Here is a 17917-nt window from a genome sequence, read left to right on the forward strand (position 1 = left end):
AAAGACCCTACCATTGCCACCACCAAAAAGTATTCCCAATGCTTTTACCTTGTTCTTTGATGGAGCTTTTCATCGAGCCATAGGGAAAGCAGGGGGAGGGCTAGTGTTGCTCAACCCAAGTGGAGAGGTGGTCATGAAAGAGAAGGTCAATCTACCAGGTTCAACTAGCAACAATGAAGCAGAATACGACACACTACTTCATGGTTTGAAGAAGTGCATCTCCCTTTACCATGAGACGTTTTATCCCTTGGCCAATGCACATCTTCAAACCATGAAGTAGTGTGTCGTATTCTGCTTCATTGTTGCTAGTTGAACCTGGTAGATTGACCTTCTCTTTCATGACCACCTCTCCACTTGGGTTGAGCAACACTAGCCCTCCCCCTGCTTTCCCTGTGGCTCGACGAAAAGCTCCATCAAAGAACAAGGTAAAAGCATTGGAAATACTTTTTGGTGGTGGCAATGGTAGGGTCTTTACTTGAGGCACCTTAATTTCCTTCTCATGTACCCTATAAGTGAGAATCCCTGCCAATTGTGCACGCACACTATCTTCTACCTTGAAAGAGTATTGGAACTCTTGCAACTCCATAATCCACTTTGATATCCTAGTACTAAGATTCATTTGAGATGACACCCAAGGGAACAAATTTTCTGCAGTGAGAATTACAAAAGGTTTTGGTAGTAGGTAGGATCTAAACTTTCTCACCGCAAACATGAGAGAAAGCATCATGAGTTCTGCTTCTGTGTAGTCTCTCTCCAAAGCATTCATGACCCTACTAGCAAAGTAGATGGGTCGCATCCTTGTACTGTGGGGATCTTGTTGTAGCAACACAACACCAATTGTTTCCCTTCCAACACTAGAGCTAACAAAGAATGTGTACTCCCAACAAGGAGGCATGAGTGTTGGTAGCTCTGACAAAATGACTTTAATGTTACAAAAATACTCTTCAAGCTCATCAGACCATGCAAATTCTACTTGTTGTGTCAACTTTTGCAAAGGGTGAAGTAACTCCGAGGCTAAGTGAATGAAGCGTGACATATACTTCACCTTTTGAATGAATGAGATGACCTCCTTAAGACTCTTGGGTGATGGTAGCTCAATAAGAGCCTTTGCCTTCGAAGGATCCACTTCAATGCCTTTGTAAGAAACTTTATGACCAAGCAAGATTACTTCATCCTCACCTATATGGCACTTGTCGGGGTTGAGTTGACCTCCCATGTCGTAGAGCTTCTTTAAACCTTCTTCTACCCTTTGTAGATGCAATGATTTTGAGCTATAAATACAGAAATCATCAATGAACACCCTAATTGACTTTCCAAAGAATGCTTGAAACACCATATTCATGAAACGTTGGAATGTTGCAGGAGCATTTGTCAGACCAAATGGCATGACTCTAAAAGCATAACAACCCCAAGGAGTGATAAAGGTTGTTTTCAATTGATCCTCCAATGCGATACCTATTTGAAAGTAACCCGAGTAGCCATCACACACAGTGTACTTCTCATGACCAGCTACTTCATTTAGTATCTCATCCTGAAATGGGAGGGGAAAGTGATCTCTTTTTGTTGCCTCATTGAGTGGACGGTAATCCACACACACCCTCCAGTTTCCGTTTTTCTTAGGAGTGACAACAACGGGAGGGACCCACTCTGAATTCTCCACTGGATAAATGAAACCTGCTGCTAGAAGCTTTCTTACCTCCTTGAGTAAAGCTTGCTCCTTGATGACTCCTAGCCTTCGTAGCTTCTGAGCCTTAGGTGTGGCCTCTGGCTTCAACTCAATTTTGTGTTGAACAGCATCTACTCCACGCACATCGGTGTAGTCTTTAGCGAAAAGCCTAGGAAACTTCCTTAGCACACATTTGAACTCCTCTCTTTCATCCTTTGTAAGTGTTGTTGATAGCATACCTTCCAGCATCCCTTCATCTTGAACACCTTCGTTCTCTTGAGGACCTACCTCCTCCAAGCCTTGACAAGAGGTCTCTTGGTTGCTTGGCTTAAACCTTACCCCCATGACTTCGATGGAAGACTCCTCTTCAGTAATGCTGCTGCTACTTTCTTCTTCTGAAGTGCTATCGGTCCAACTTTCTTCCGTCTCACTTTGAGATGATTCTTCATGGAGCTCCTCTTGGCGTTGCTCCTTCATGTTAAAGACAACCTTCTTATGATTGTCATTCCTGCAAATTAATTTCCCACTCTCCCAATCCTGCAAAGCTCACATTTTCATTAGCCATGGTCTTCCTAGGATAAATGGATAACCACTTCCCTTGGTCGACATAACATAAAAATCCACTGCCTTCTTAATGCCAAAGGCCTCCACAAAAACATTTTTACAAATGCCTACGCACCTAGCCTTGCTATTGTTTGCCATCTTGACCTTAATTTCAGGTGTCTCATGGATGTGCATGCCTAGTCTTTGCATGAGTCCCTCTGTCATGATGCAAATTTGTGCACCCCCATCCACTAGACCTTTCCTAACCAATCTTCCTTTGATGTAACAGTCTAGCACCGGTGTAATGTCCTCATTCATTTCAGCTTGTGCAATTTTTACAATAGGCACACTCTCTTTTACCCTTCTCCTAGTGCTAACTGCCCTTGTTAAATCCCTCCTAACTTGTGGACATAATGCAAGAAATTGAGGCCATGAAATATCAGGACCCTTACCTCTCATGTCTTCCAACAAGTTGTACGGAGCCATACCATGTCCAAGAGGGAAGTCTTGGAGGTTGATACGACGTCGAGTCCTCTTGGTTTCCTTGGTTTCCTTTGCCTTCTTGCCTTGTCCATGGTCACTCTGTGATGTGACTCCTTCTTTCTCTTTACCTTTTCGTCGGCCACGCTTAATGCCATTGGCTTCCATGTCAACCTCATTTGAATTTGTCACCTCTACCACATGCACATTTGGATCTGGCAAAGGTGGAACTCCTTCTACCCCTTGTGGAGGTGGTCTTGGTCCATTTGGCCTTTGTAGAAGCCTTGGTTGTTGACCATCTCCTTCTCCTGCATTTATCACTGGGTAATTCAAGTTAGGTCTCCCTGGCTCTCCACGAGGCCAAGGACAATTATACATCCCATGTCCAGACTCTCCGCAATTCCAACATTGCAAGACTCTCCTAGGTCGTGGGTCTCGCTCTTCAGACTTCTTTGCTTGTCCCTTTGGACCTACGGCTTGTGCAAGGTGAATTGACAGGCTGCTTAAAGATTCGTTTAACTTCTCAATTACTTCCGCCGTTACCTCAGGAATCTCCCTCGATGTTGATGCTTGTGACTTACCTTTGGGTCTAAGACCTTATATTGGAACCTCTCCCCTTAAGCACTTGAGTTTCCTATACTTCTCAGCAGCCCTAGTTTCAGCTGCATCAAAAGTAGCAGGTGCACCCGCCTCAACTTTTACCTTAAGGTCAGGAAAGAGTCCGGCTATGAACCTCTCCTTCTTTAAAAATTCTGCACCATCACCAGGGTTAGTAACATTTCGTATCCATAGAGCCCAAAGACGTAGAAACTCTTGCTTGTACAAGTAGTAGTCATCTAAGTCTTTTTGCTTATGAGAAACAATGTCTTGCCATAGTTTTTGAGTGTTTTGGGATCAAAGAAGTATCTCTTAAAACGATTCAAAACTTCTGTGTAATTCTCCTTAACTTCCTCAGGCAAAGAGTCAAACCAAGTACTAGCATCTTTCCTAAGGACCACCTCAAACATTTCTACACGTTCTTGATCAGTTACTATCCTCTTGATACGGCAAGACATCTTGAAATTCGCTAGAAATAATTCTGCATCCTCTCCAGGCTCTCCAAAGAAAAGAGGATATCCAGACATTTGGCGTTGGCTCTCCATTGAATTAATTTCAAAGTGACGCGTTTTTGTTTTTTCTTTCTTTAAAAGATTTACACAATAATATTTTCTAAATTGCAATCTATTCTACAACAAAATAAAAATATTCACATCAAATGACCTATGATAATCAATAAGAGGTAGAATGACAGGGTTTGGTGATGCGAGAATTTCTCCTACTCTTTGGGCACCAAACATGAATACCATACGTTGTTGAAAATGGATTTTTCTACTAATTGCAATGTTTATTCTAATGTGTGGAGTGAAATGGAAGGGGAAAACCTCTATTCCTGGGCCATTATCCATGGTCTATGCATGACCTAATACTCCAAACAAAACAAAAATATAGACGTCCAAACTAAGGTCGTACCTAATCAGAGGCAAAATAAAAGGGTTTACTGAAGCGTTTATCTCGGCCAACCTAAGAGGACCTAAAATCCTACGAATTACTCGCTGAAATTGCAACTTAGTACTAACAATTATGTGTACCTTTTGCCTTGCAATGGGAATGAAGGGATCATACAAATTCTCGTGATTCATGCAAGCTACTTGATTATGCTAAAGGTTGAGCCTACACAAAACATACACAAGCCTGTCCTCAGTGGGGGCACCAAAATTGAGGCGGTCCGGGGCGGGCAACAAGAGAGGCGACCTCTAAACACCCCTCAAGGCTCCCGTGCTGCTCAATTGCGACTGGGGCGACCACAAGCACATCGCAACAACAAACCCACAGCCAAACACAAACAAGATAGGGGCACCACCTAGTTATGGTATGCGAACTAGGACGCAAGAGAGATTTTGGCACAACCAAGAAGATGCACCACACAACACACACAAGCAACCTCACACCAAGACACACATGAAATGGACCAGAGAGAGCTAGAGCAAAGGGAAGAGAGAGAGGAAAGGATCTTGCGTAATACCTTATTTGTGACTTGCAAATGGAGATGGTTCGTTATGATGCTATTGTAGAACTTGTATAAAACTCACTCAATGCTTAGTGATTGCTAAACATTGCCAAAACACACACACACTGTCTTAGGGTGTGGGAGACCTCTCACCACAATACCCTCTTACAATGGACACAAAACTGGCAATGAAAAACACACTAAAACACTTTCTGAAATCAAGATCAACTGATAAAAACTCAAAATACACAAGTCACCTTAAATTCACCAAACCGTATTGCACAAATGAAAGGACGAAGATTTGAACGTCGAATCACTCCTTTGAATGCACCAAACCTCAATTTATTGATGATAAAGGAGCATATACAATAGTGGTTTTGAGATTTGTGAAACTCACGCTCTCTCACTTGCAATGTGTAGCTTGAAAGCTTCTCTCACACCAAGAGTGAAGCTCACAAGTGGTTGCTACACCTAAGTCTCTCCTCGCGCATAGAGTGTTGGGGTGCTATGTGAGATGTTGGAGGTTGTTTTACAAGAAGGAGAGGGGCCTATTTATAGGTTGGAGACCCCTCATTAAGATTATTAGAAATCCTAATTTACAAGCTAACAAATCAAGATTATGATTTTTTTGAATATCAAAACATTGCGGGCCTTCTTTGTCTGCTTGAGTCATGGGTGTGGGCTCAAAAGAGAGCATTATTGATGGTAGATAAGGTGAAAGTAAGTAAGGAGAGGGGGAGAGAGAGAGAGAGAGAGAGAGAGTTACTATACACATGTCTTGAGGTGAGGTGTCTTTTATGGTTAGGTCAATGGCTATTTTGTGTTAGTATGTTAGTGGTTAGTGTTAGTAATCACTAGAAAGTTAATGTTACATTTACAATGGGTAGAATGAGGTGGATGGTTGAAGTAAGATGGTTGAATGAAGTGAGAAAATCCTTGTGATGGTGAAGCTTGAAGAAGTTTTGGACTTACTTGTGTAGGTTCTCAAAATGACTATCGACCTTCTTCTTCGTCTTCCCTTCTTTACGCCACTGCCGCCAAGGTTGATTATCGCGATGAAAATGGTAATTCCGTTGATGATATCTCTTGATTTGCAGAGGTTAATCATGGTACACATGCTGAATTTATGTATATATATAAGGGGTAGGATGGAATTGTACTTTGGAAGTAATAGAGAGAGGCATAGAGATGGTGTATGTACATGGAGAGCTCATATGATAGCTATGGGAGTAAGTGGGGAGGTTAAGGAAAGAGGTGAGAGAAGACTATGGGCTACTTGTGAAAAAAGTGGGCAGACTGGGGTCCACTAAAAAAATCATAGCTCACCGCTGGTAGCTCCAAAAATCATGAAACAATTTGAGGTGATTATTCAAAGCGTGGGCTACATTTTCTCTTTTGACCACTGCTCCAAATTCGGAGTGGAGATAGGTGCCAAAATTCTCACCAAAAAGCCTGTTTTTATGCTTGCAAAAGTCTTTTAGTGGACCCCTCCTTTGTTGAATTTGTACAATGCATCCAAGAGTGAGCCCCTCCTTTGTCATATCATAATACAAAGCATCCAAGTTGCCCTTGACACATGCATGGAGGAGGATTATTGGTGAATAAAGAAATATATACATGGTGGGACTAGTGTATGGACTATTCATGGACTTTTGCTCAATGAGCACATGGTGTTAGAATAATGAGTAAAAATAATAATAAAAATATGGAGGAGTTATGGATATGGAAAGATATTGGAATCATATGATATGGTCCCTCTTTGAATTATTTTGGGTGAAAGAGGAAAAGGTATGCAAGTAAATAATATAATAAACTTGACCAATGAGTAGAAATCAATTTTTTGTTTTCACGAGGTGAGGGTGAAAATGTGGGAGTGATTTGTATAAAGGAAAAATATAAGGTTAGAGTATGTACATATTGGCAAAAAATATACTTATGGTGTAAGAGGATGAAAGAAGGTATACATATGTTTAATAAAACACACACCTAAGTAGAAATATTTAAATAAAATACCAAAATAATTATAAAAAATCCCTATATTTAGGCCATATTTACAATGAAATATTTACACACAAAGAGGCCATAATATACTTTTATTTTTTATTTTTTTTTATTTTTTTTGGCTCACCTAGCCCAGTGACTAGCTAGCTGAGGGTTTTTAAGAAGATATGTGAAAAGTCCCGTGACTCACGCACGCCTATATACAGTGAAATGGTAGGGATAGCCACAGTGTTTGGGTGATTTTGGTAGGGTGAGGTAACTCACTGTGGCAATTACAAAGAGCCGAAAAATGGCTATCATTAGCCCTCCCCCTGGATGATGGTATATTCATGTACCATCATAGAGCATCTTTTCCAAAGAGAGTGCTTTAGAGTCCTTGACGAGATCTTCATTGTTTGGGCCCTCAGAATTTTGGCTGGAGTTACACTCATGCTTCATGTAACAATACTTACATGAGACAGCGGCCTTTGGACAGATCTTTTGTAGATCTTTTGGTAGAAGGCGACTCAAATAGGGCTTCAAGCGATACCCGTTTACCTTCCTGGAGTGCTCTTTACCATTCAAGTCCATAAGCTGATAGTAACTAGAATTGAAAGCCTTCTTGACTATGTATGGCCCTTGACATCTAGTTTCAAACTTGGCATCAAAACGATTGTCAAGTCGATTGTCATACCTTAGCACAAGCTCTCCTTCCTTGATGGCTTTGTCCTTCAATTTCTTGTCGTGCGATTCTTTCGCTTGTGTGGCTTTCCTCTTGTAGCACTCGTATGCTGCTTCTCTTTTCCACTCAAGCTCCACTAACCTAAGAAGTCGATCCATCCATACCTCTTGATCATCTTGTGCCCCTTTGCCATGAAGTCGCATTGTTGGAATGTTGAGCTCGATAGGCTGCAAAGCCTCTTGACCATAGACCAAGTGAAATGGTGTGAACTCCGTGGCTTCCCTATATGTGGTTCGATATGCCCACAAGGCACCATCCAAGAAGTCATCCCATAATTTTGTCTTGTTTTGCACCATCTTTCTAATGATTCCTGCAATGACACCATTAGCCTTCTCCACCAAACCATTTGACTGTGGGTAGTATGGTGTGCTATGACGATCTAGAATGTGAAGCTCTTCACAAACTTCTGTGAGCAAGCCCTTCCTAAACCCTAGACCATAATGAGAAACAATCTCCAAAGGTGTGCCAAATCTGCAACAAATGTGAGTGTACACAAACTTGCTAACTGTCCTCTCATTCACTCTTGCCACACTTTGAGCTTCCACCCACCTAGTCATATAGTCTACAGCCACTAGAATGTAGAGTTTACCATTTTTTGTCCTAGGCAGAGGACCCATAGCATCAATGCCCCACTTTTCAAAGGGTCCATTTGCAAGCACTATTTGCCTCGGGCCATGCACCAACCTTCTATTTCCATTTATCTGACAATTGTGACAGCTTTTACACCAATGTTGAACATCCACATGCAAGCTTGGCCAAACATACCCCGCAAGCAAAATCTTCTTCACAGTTGATTCTTGGGCAAAATGACCACCACATGCCTCTTCATGCAAACCTTTTAGAATGGCTGGAATTTCCTCAATAGTTGGTACTCTTCTGTATACTTGATCCTTCCCTTTTTGATAGAGGGAGCCTTCTAGGAAGAGATATACGCTTGCCTTCTTCATGAGTCTCCTCTTCTGAGCTTTTGTGAAGTCTGGTGGAAACTCACCCTCCAAAATGTAGCCAATGATGGGAGCCAATGACTCCAATCCCTGGTATCTCGGTTGCGTGACAGCTGCTGCCACCATGATGACCTGCACTTCTCTCTCAACACATGTAACTGCTTGTTGTGCAAGTAAATCGGCATCTTCATTTTGTTTCCTCGGAATATGATATAGTTGCACTTCTTCAAACTGATTAAACATCTTACGAATGGCATGAACTTTTGTCCTTAAGCTTTCATTCTTGCATGCCCAAATGCCTAAAATCTGTTTAACAATGAGAAAACAACCTTTATCACTCCTTGGGGTTGTTATGCTTTTAGAGTCATGCCATTTGGTCTGACAAATGCTCCTGCAACATTCCAACGTTTCATGAATATGGTGTTTCAAGCATTCTTTGGAAAGTCAATTAGGGTGTTCATTGATGATTTCTGTATTTATAGCTCAAAATCATTGCATCTACAAAGGGTAGAAGAAGGTTTAAAGAAGCTCTACGACATGGGAGGTCAACTCAACCCCGAAAAGTGCCATATAGGTGAGGATGAAGTAATCTTGCTTGGTCATAAAGTTTCTTACAAAGGCATTGAAGTGGATCCTTCGAAGGCAAAGGCTCTTATTGAGCTACCATCACCCAAGAGTCTTAAGGAGGTCATCTCATTCATTCAAAAGGTGAAGTATATGTCACGCTTCATTCACTTAGCCTCGGAGTTACTTCACCCTTTGCAAAAGTTGACACAACAAGTAGAATTTGCATGGTCTGATGAGCTTGAAGAGTATTTTTGTAACATTAAAGTCATTTTGTCAGAGCTACCAACACTCATGCCTCCTTGTTGGGAGTACACATTCTTTGTTAGCTCTAGTGTTGGAAGGGAAACAATTGGTGCTGTGTATATTATAGCCTCTTTGTGTGTAAATATTTCATTGTATATATGGCCTAAATATAGGGATTTTTTATAATTATTTTGGTATTTTATTTAAATATTTCTACTCAGGTGTGTGTTTTATTAAACCTATGTACACCTTCTTTCATCCTTACACCATAATTATATTTTTTACCAATATGTACATACTCTAACCTCATATTTTTCCTTTATAAAAATCACTCTCACATTTTCACCCTCACCCTCGTGAAAACAAAAAATTGATTTCTACTCATTGGTTACGTTTTTTATACTATTTACTTGCATACCTTTTCCTCTTTCACCCAAAATAATTCAAGGAGGGACCATATCATATGATTCCAATATCTTTCCATATCCATAACTCCTCCATATTTTTATTATTATTTTTACTCATTATTCTAACACCATGTGCTCATTGAGCTAAAGTCCATGAATAGTCCATACACTAGTCCCACCATGTATATATTTCTTTATTCACCAATAATCCTCCTCCATGCATGGGTCAAGGGCAACTTGGATGCTTTGTATTATAATATGACAAAGGAGGGGCTCACTCTTGGAAGCATTGTACAAATTCAACAAAGGAGGGGGCCACTAAAAGACTTTTGCAGACATAAAAAACAGGCTTTTTGGTGAGAATTTTGGCATCTATCTCCACTCTGAATTTGGAGCGGTGGTCAAAAGAGAAAATGTATCCCACGCTCTGAATAATCACCTCAAATTTTTTCATGACTTTTGGAGCTACCAGCGGTGAGCTATGATTTTTTAGTGGACCCCAATCTGCCCACTTTTCTCACAAGTAGCCCTTAGTTTTCTCTCACCCTTCCACACACCTACTCACTCTTACACATCCCTCCCTCTCCTTCCCTCACTCAAACCTACAATTTCCATGGCTTCTCTCACCTTGTTCACCATTAACCTCCCCTCTTACTTCCATAGCTCTCATATGAGCTCTCCATGTACATACACCATCTCTATGCCTCTCTCTATTATCTCCAAAGTACAATTCCATCTTAACCATTATATATATACATAAATTCAGCATGTGTACCATGCTTAAACTCTGCAAATCAAGAGATATCATCAATGGAATTACCATTTTCATCGTGATAATCAACCTTGGCGGTGGTGGCGTGAAGAAGAGAAGACGAAGAAGAAGATCGATAGTCATTTTGAGAACCTACATAAGTAAGTCCAAAACTTCTTCAAGCTTCACCATCACAAGGATTTTCTCAATTCATTCAACCATCTTACTCCAACCATCCACCCCATTCTACCCATTGTAAATTATATATCATTAACTTTCTAGTGATTACTAACACTAACCACTAACATACTAACACAAAATAGCATTGACCTAACCATAAAAGACACCTCACCTCAAGACATGTACAAAGTAACTCTCTCTCTCTCTCTCTCTCTCTCTCTCTCTCTCTCTCTCTCTCTCCCCTTATTTACTTTCACCTTATCTACCATCAATAATGCTCTCTTTTGAGCCCACACCCATGACTCAAGCAGACAAAGAAGGCCCACAATGTTTTGATATTCAAAAAAATCATAATCCTGATTTATTAGCTTGTAAATTAGGATTTCCAATAATCTTAATGAGGGGTCTCCAACCTATAAATAGGCCCCTCTCCTTCTTGTAAAACAATCTCCAACATCTCACATAGCACCCCAACACTCTATGCGTGAGGAGAGACTTAGGTGTAGCAACCACTTGTGAGCTTCACTCTTGGTGTGAGAGAAGCCTTCAAGCTACACATTGCAAGTGAGAGAGCGTGAGTTCCACAAATCTCAAAACCACTATTGTACATGATCCTTCATCATCAATAAATTGAGGTTTGGTGCATCAAAGGCGTGATTCGATGTTCAAATCTTCGTCCTTCCATTTGTGCAATACGGTTTGGTGAATTCAAGGTGACTTGTGTATTTTGAGTTTTTATCGATCTTGATTTTAGAAAGTGTTTTAGTGTGTTTTTCATTGCCAGTTTTGTGTCCATTGTAAGAGGGTATTGTGGTGAGAGGTCTCCCACACCCTAAGACAGTGTGTGTGTGTTTTGGCAATGATTAGCAATCACTAAGCATTGAGTGAGTTTTGTACAAGTTCTACGATAGCATCATAACGAACCATCTCCATTCGCAAGTCACAAATAAGGTATTACACAAGATCCTTTCCTCTCTCTCTTCCCTTTGCTCTAGCTCTCTCCGGTCCATTTCATGTGTGTCTTGGTGTGAGGTTGTTTGTGTGTGTTGTGTGGTGCATCTTCTTGGTTGTGCCAAAATCTCTCTTGCATCCTAGTTCGCATACCATAACTAGGCGGTTCCCCTATCTTGTTTGTGTTTGGTTGTGGGTTTGTTGTTGTGTTGTGCTTGTGGTTGCCCCAGCCCCAATTGAGCAGCACGGGAGCCTTGAGGGGTGTTTAGAGGTCGCCTCTCTTATTGCCCGCCCCGAACCGCCTCACTAGTTAGCACAGCTGAGTATGCTAACTAGCATACTAGCTGTGATAACAAGCAAAATCAGTGTGTAGTTTAACATATGAGTCATGGTTAACCACACAAAGTGTGCTGAGAAGAATAGAAGGTATGCTAACTAGCATACATATTTTTTTAGCCAACACACTTGTTATGTTGAATAGCATAGCCAGCACACTAGCATAAAAGGTGCTAAAGTAGCATATATATTGTGCTAACCAGCGTAGTCCTCAAGATCACTAGGCATGCTAACTAGCAGAAGATTTATGCTGAACACCATACCCACCATACAAGAATGCTAACTAGCATATACCATAAACTAGCTGACCCATTATGCTAGTTAGCATACTACGAAAGGTAGCTAGCATACTCATTGTGTCAAAGAACATACAGAGCATGCTAGTTAGCATAATAGGTATGCTAACTACCATAAAGGGTGTTATAGTAGCTTACATATTGTGCTAGACAGCATACTTATCATGCTAAACAGCATACCCAACATACTAGGAGTGAGACTATGCTAACTAGCACGGCATACATAGCATAACATATTGTGATAACTAGCATGCTCTGTATGCTAGGTAGATTACTAGCATGCTAGAATGCATAAGTTATGGCGCAAGTATGTCATTGATCACTTGAGACTCATCCAGAAGGTGCACAGGGTGTTTTATGTAGCTTTTCCAGCTTCCCACTCTCTTTCGACAAACATCCTTCTTGTTGGGTGAAACACGAGTCTCCTCTGTCCAAAATGTGTAGACCAATTCCTTAATTTCATCTGTGATAGGGCTATGACGGTGTTGCTTGTGACATTCAGCCAATCAAAACAGTCGAGCATTGACACCAGACTTCACCTGCCGTGATTTTGCTTTGCCCTGGAGAATTTGGCAATAGGCATGTTTTCTTTTGAATTTATCATCATCTGCAATGCTGCATTCTTCAAAAACAGCTCGTCGTTAGAGCTGGCTACTTGACGATGGCTAGTGTGTTGCGGACAGTGGAATTGCACTCTGCACAGCAACCTCCTCCTATAAAGACTGATCGCGGATTGCCCGAACAAGCGGATGTTGAGCAACAAGATTCCAGATTTCGCACTTTGCTTCTTTGTTGAGACCTTCAGTCCTGATCTTGAAAGCTTTCACAATCTCGAAGGAGATTTTCCTTTTCTCTTCATCGTGGACGGCATGATGTCCTCGTTTAGTTGTCATCTGTCGGTGCTCCCGCTGTTTACGCTTTCTTTCTATCTCATATTTCCTGATAATAGAAAGAGATGGATGCTGGTAGTTGTGATTCATTTCTTGTAATGGCTCCCTTCTGCCTCCATTTCTAGTGGCAATAATGTTGTCTGCTGGTTTTCCATATCTGCAAGTCTACTAAGCTTTGACAACTCAACTTCGAGGCAAGAAGCAATGCGAGAGAGAGAGAGAGAGAGAGAGAGAGAGAGAGAGGAGAGGGAAGGAGGGAGTAGAAACATGGCAAACTATAAATTGGTCAGAGAGAGAGAGAGAGAGAGAGCAGAGGCCACACCCCACGTCGTCGTCGTAACCGAAAACAGAGTCCACACCCCATATGGGAGGGAACAAATAATATATCTTATGGTTATTAAAATTTCAAACTTCACTTGCTCTTTGGTTTTGAATAGATGCTAACAAGCACCTCTTACTAGCATTGTCCGGGACACCAAAAACCATGACAAGTTAACATGCTTATACCATTAACCGATAACACACTCTTATCCATAAACCAAATGAAATGGAGTGAACCCCGTGGATGACTTCTGAGTCACTCTACATGCCCACAATGCCGTCTCCAAATACATATCCCAATCTTTTGGATGCTCTTACGCAAGCTTGAACAATATCTTCTGTAAAACTCCATTGAATGCCTCCACCAACCCATTGCATTGTGGATGATAAGGAGTACCATACCTATGTTTGATCTCCAATTTCTCCACCAATTCAGTGAAGATCATTTCTAAACTCTTTTCGTTGATCACTTACAAGCTCCAATGGCACTCCAAATCTACAACATATGCAATCAAAGATAAAGTTGCAAAGATCTTTTCTTGTAGCCCCTCTACTAGCCTTTGCTTTTGGCCATCTTGTCATATAATCCACTGCACTAAGTATGTAGTGCTTCCCATTTCTAGTGCATGGAAGAGGACCAATTACATCCACACCCCACATCTCAAAAGGTCCATAGATTACAATATGTCTCAAAGGCTCGGGCATAAACTTTCTCTTTTGATACATTTGGCACTCATGACATCGTCTACACCAATGCACAACATCCCTAGCTATTCATACTTGGCCACATAAGTTGAGCATTCAATACTTTCCTTCTTGTAATTTTCACTCCAAATGGCCTCCACATCCTTCCTCATGACATGCTTTAAGCAATCAAAAATCTCATTATGGTAGAGAACTCTTCTCATAACACCATCAACCCCCTTGTGATACATTTACTCTCCAACCAAGACGTACCTCATAACTCTTCGTGTGATTGCATGCGTTTTCGTTGAGAAACCAATCCCTTTCTTGAAAAACCCGTTTGCAACACATGTTCTTCCTCATGGAGGGATTCCCTTCCAAGATACTTTTTCTCTCTAATTATTACTGCATGCACATCCTTTGTGAACACCTTTTCCGCCAACTCATGAGCCCTTACATTCATATTTCGGGGTACATGCCATATTTGAAAGGAAGTAAAAGACTTTAACAACTTCCTCACTTTGAAAAATCAACCCCTCATGACTTCTTGATTTACCTTCCATGTACCTTGAACTTGCCACACAATCAACATAGCATCACCTTTGAGTAGCACTAGAATGGTAACCTAACAGGACATAAAAGTGTCCTTTCAGAGTTTTGGGAAAAACTTCCAAAACCATAGTAGATCCACTCATTTTGTAAAATACTTTCATGAGCTTATAGCTCAATAACTACTACTTATGGAAAAAATGAGAAACTTGACTACAAGCCTCCAAAGTTGATGGACCAATGCATTTTGCCCAAAACAGCAATTTCTTACGGTTGATTGCATATAAATAAGAGTGGTGGGAATTTTTGTAGGACATGAGATAAAATGCCCCGTTAACTTCAATGGGTTGGTGACCAAAAAACATGCTTTCTTTTACCTCACTATTTTTTTTTTGGGAAAAAAAATTAGGTACAAAAAAGTTACATTTTTGCCATTATGCGGACCTATCATCAAAGTTTCTATAGTCATGCTCAATACAGATACTATATACATGTTTTCTTAGTTCCCTTTGGGCCTTTGGATTCAAAAGTAGCCATGGACCATGTCAAAAAGATAATGGACCTCTTACAATTGGAACCTTGGGGGCAATGATAAAGTGCTAAATACAACAAACATGAAAAAACTGGGTTTAGCATTATGACCTCTAGAAACCTATAGAAACTACTCAATATCTAGCCAAGTTTGTAGTCTATGATTAGATATGGTTACTACCTACAAAATACACACAATTGGCTTAAGAAACTAGCAATATTGAGAAAGTTATACTTGCTACTCTAAAATGTATCGTATTCTTCAGCAATCAAAAAACTCAACCATCATCATATACTATGCTATATAGCATATTAGGTCCCCCAAAACTCAAGGAAGATTAGCTTTATGTTATACATTACACTTACACAATCAAAATTGAATTTGGATATCAAGAAAGCCACCAAAAAAATCATAAAAGTGCTAATTTTGGCAAAAAAACAGGATTATGCAATTCTTATAAATTGGTCATAACTTTCAATTTTAACACTTAGCTCTCACATGTGAGCACACATGCACGAACATGTTGTGTGTGTATGTGTGTACACGTATACGCATGCACGTGCACGTGCGTGTGTGTGTCTGAGAGAGAGAGTAAGAGAGAGAGATCCAATTGCCATGCTTTTTTTTTGCCACAACAACATCACGTGGGTCCCATATTAGTAAAGGGATAAAATTGGAAGCATTGTTCAAGACGTCCCCTTTCCACATTATTCCTTGCACTCTTTCAATATTATCAAGCGAACATATCATTTCACTATTTCACTTTGACACATTCCTTACCTTTCTTGAGCCCACTACTATAATCGTAGCTTTTGGATCTTTTCGATAGAAGATGAACAAATCCATAGAATGGTTTACTTTATCTTCTTGTGAATCTTTTGGATAGGAAACAAAGTGAGGACTCACCATGGCCCGTTTAGCATAAGGGGGGTGAAAAGATATATCGAAAGTAGGTTTTAATCAGTGTTGTAGTTTTATTGTTTTAATATAAAATTGTATTGTTCATATACACACACAATTACAAACTAACGGTTTCAGAATGGCTTACTAGACGATTTGACCCCCACCATTGTCTTCAATGACGAATCATGCTATAAACGCCCTACCTAATGTCTTGTTATTTAAGGACTTCCTTTTTAATGCCTTGATAAAAAAAGGTAGGTATTTTGGGATGATCTCAAGGCCCCAATCACAAGTTTGGCCAATAAAGCTATTGTTTGCCATAGGATCACATCCTCTAATCACGATGCTCGAAGCTAGTGCGAAACACGAGGAGGTGCAAGGTCTTGTTTTACCAGGAAATAGATAACTCTTGGCAAAACTGTTTGCAGATGATTCTCTTCTCTTCTTGAAGGCGTGCCCCCAGGTCATCAGAAAAGCTCTAGAGATTGTGCAAATATTCTCGATGGCTTCGGGGTCCCAGTGTAATGTAGAGAAGTCAAGGATGATCTCCCTATCGGAAAATGACTCATTTGATCCTTCTGGCTGGTCGGAGATTGTCACAAAAGGAAAGATTTTCAGACATCTGGGAGTCCCCTCGGGGGTGGATCTAACTCACAAGCAAAGATTTGAGTGGGTGATTGAAAAAATCAAAACAAAAATGAGTAGGTGGGAGTATGCTCTTCTCCCTTTCCCAAGTCGGATAAAAGTGATGAATGCCTTCATGATTGAATTTCCTTATATTGCCTTCACTAGCCCGCTTCTCAAGATGGCTAAGTGTCACTGAAAAGAGTTCTTAAAACTAGTAAAGACATTTTAATGAAAAAATAACACGAAATCTTCTAAGCCATGGCAATGGGCCAGTTGGGAATCGGTTGCTCGGCCGAGGAATCAAGGAAGCCTCTGGATTCTTAACACTAGAATGGTAACCTAACAAGACATAAAAGTGTCCTTTCAGGGTTTCGGGAAAAATTTCCAAAACCATAGTAGATCCACTCATTTTGAAAAATCCTTTCATGAGCTTATAGTTCAATAACTACTACATATGGAAAAAATGAGAAACTTGTAATTTTTCTCATCCCTTGGTCACTACAAGCGTCCAAAGTTGATGGACCAGTGCATTTTGCCGAAAACAGCAATTTCTTACGGTTGATTGCATATAAATAAGACTGCGGATTTTTGTAGGACATGAGATAAAATGCCCCGTTAACTTTAATGGGTTGGTGACCAAAACATATGGTTTCTTTTACCTCACTAATTTTTCTTTGTTTTTAAAAAAAAGGTACAAAAAAGTTGCATTTTTGCCATTCTGCGGACCTATCATCAAAGTTTCTATAGTCACGCTCAATACAGAAACTATATACATGTTTTCTTAGTTTCCTTTCGGCCTTTGGATTCAAAAGGAGCCATGGAGCATGTCAAAAGGATAATGGATCTCTTACAATTGGAACCTTGGGGGCAATGATAAAGTGCTAAACACAGCAAACATGAAAAAATTGGGTTTAGCATTATGACCTCTAGAAACCCATAAAAACTACTCAATATCTAGCCAAGTTTGTAGTCTATGATTAGATATGGTTACTACCTACAAAATACACACAATTGGCTTAAGAAACTAGCAATATTGAGAAACTACTCAATATCTAGCCAAGTTTGTAGTCTATGATTAGATATGGTTACTACCTACAAAATACACACAATTGGCTTAAGAAACTAGCAATATTGAGAAAGTTACACTTGCTACTCTAAAATGTATAGTATTCTTCATCAATGAAAAAACTCAACCATCATCATATACTATGCTATATAGCATATTAGGTCCCCCAAAACTCAAGGAAGATTAGCTTTATGTTATACATTGCACTTACA

This window comes from Adiantum capillus-veneris, chromosome 20, assembly GCF_014529385.1.
Source record: "Adiantum capillus-veneris isolate H3 chromosome 20, ASM1452938v2, whole genome shotgun sequence".
NCBI classification, from domain to species: Eukaryota; Viridiplantae; Streptophyta; class Polypodiopsida; order Polypodiales; family Pteridaceae; genus Adiantum; species Adiantum capillus-veneris.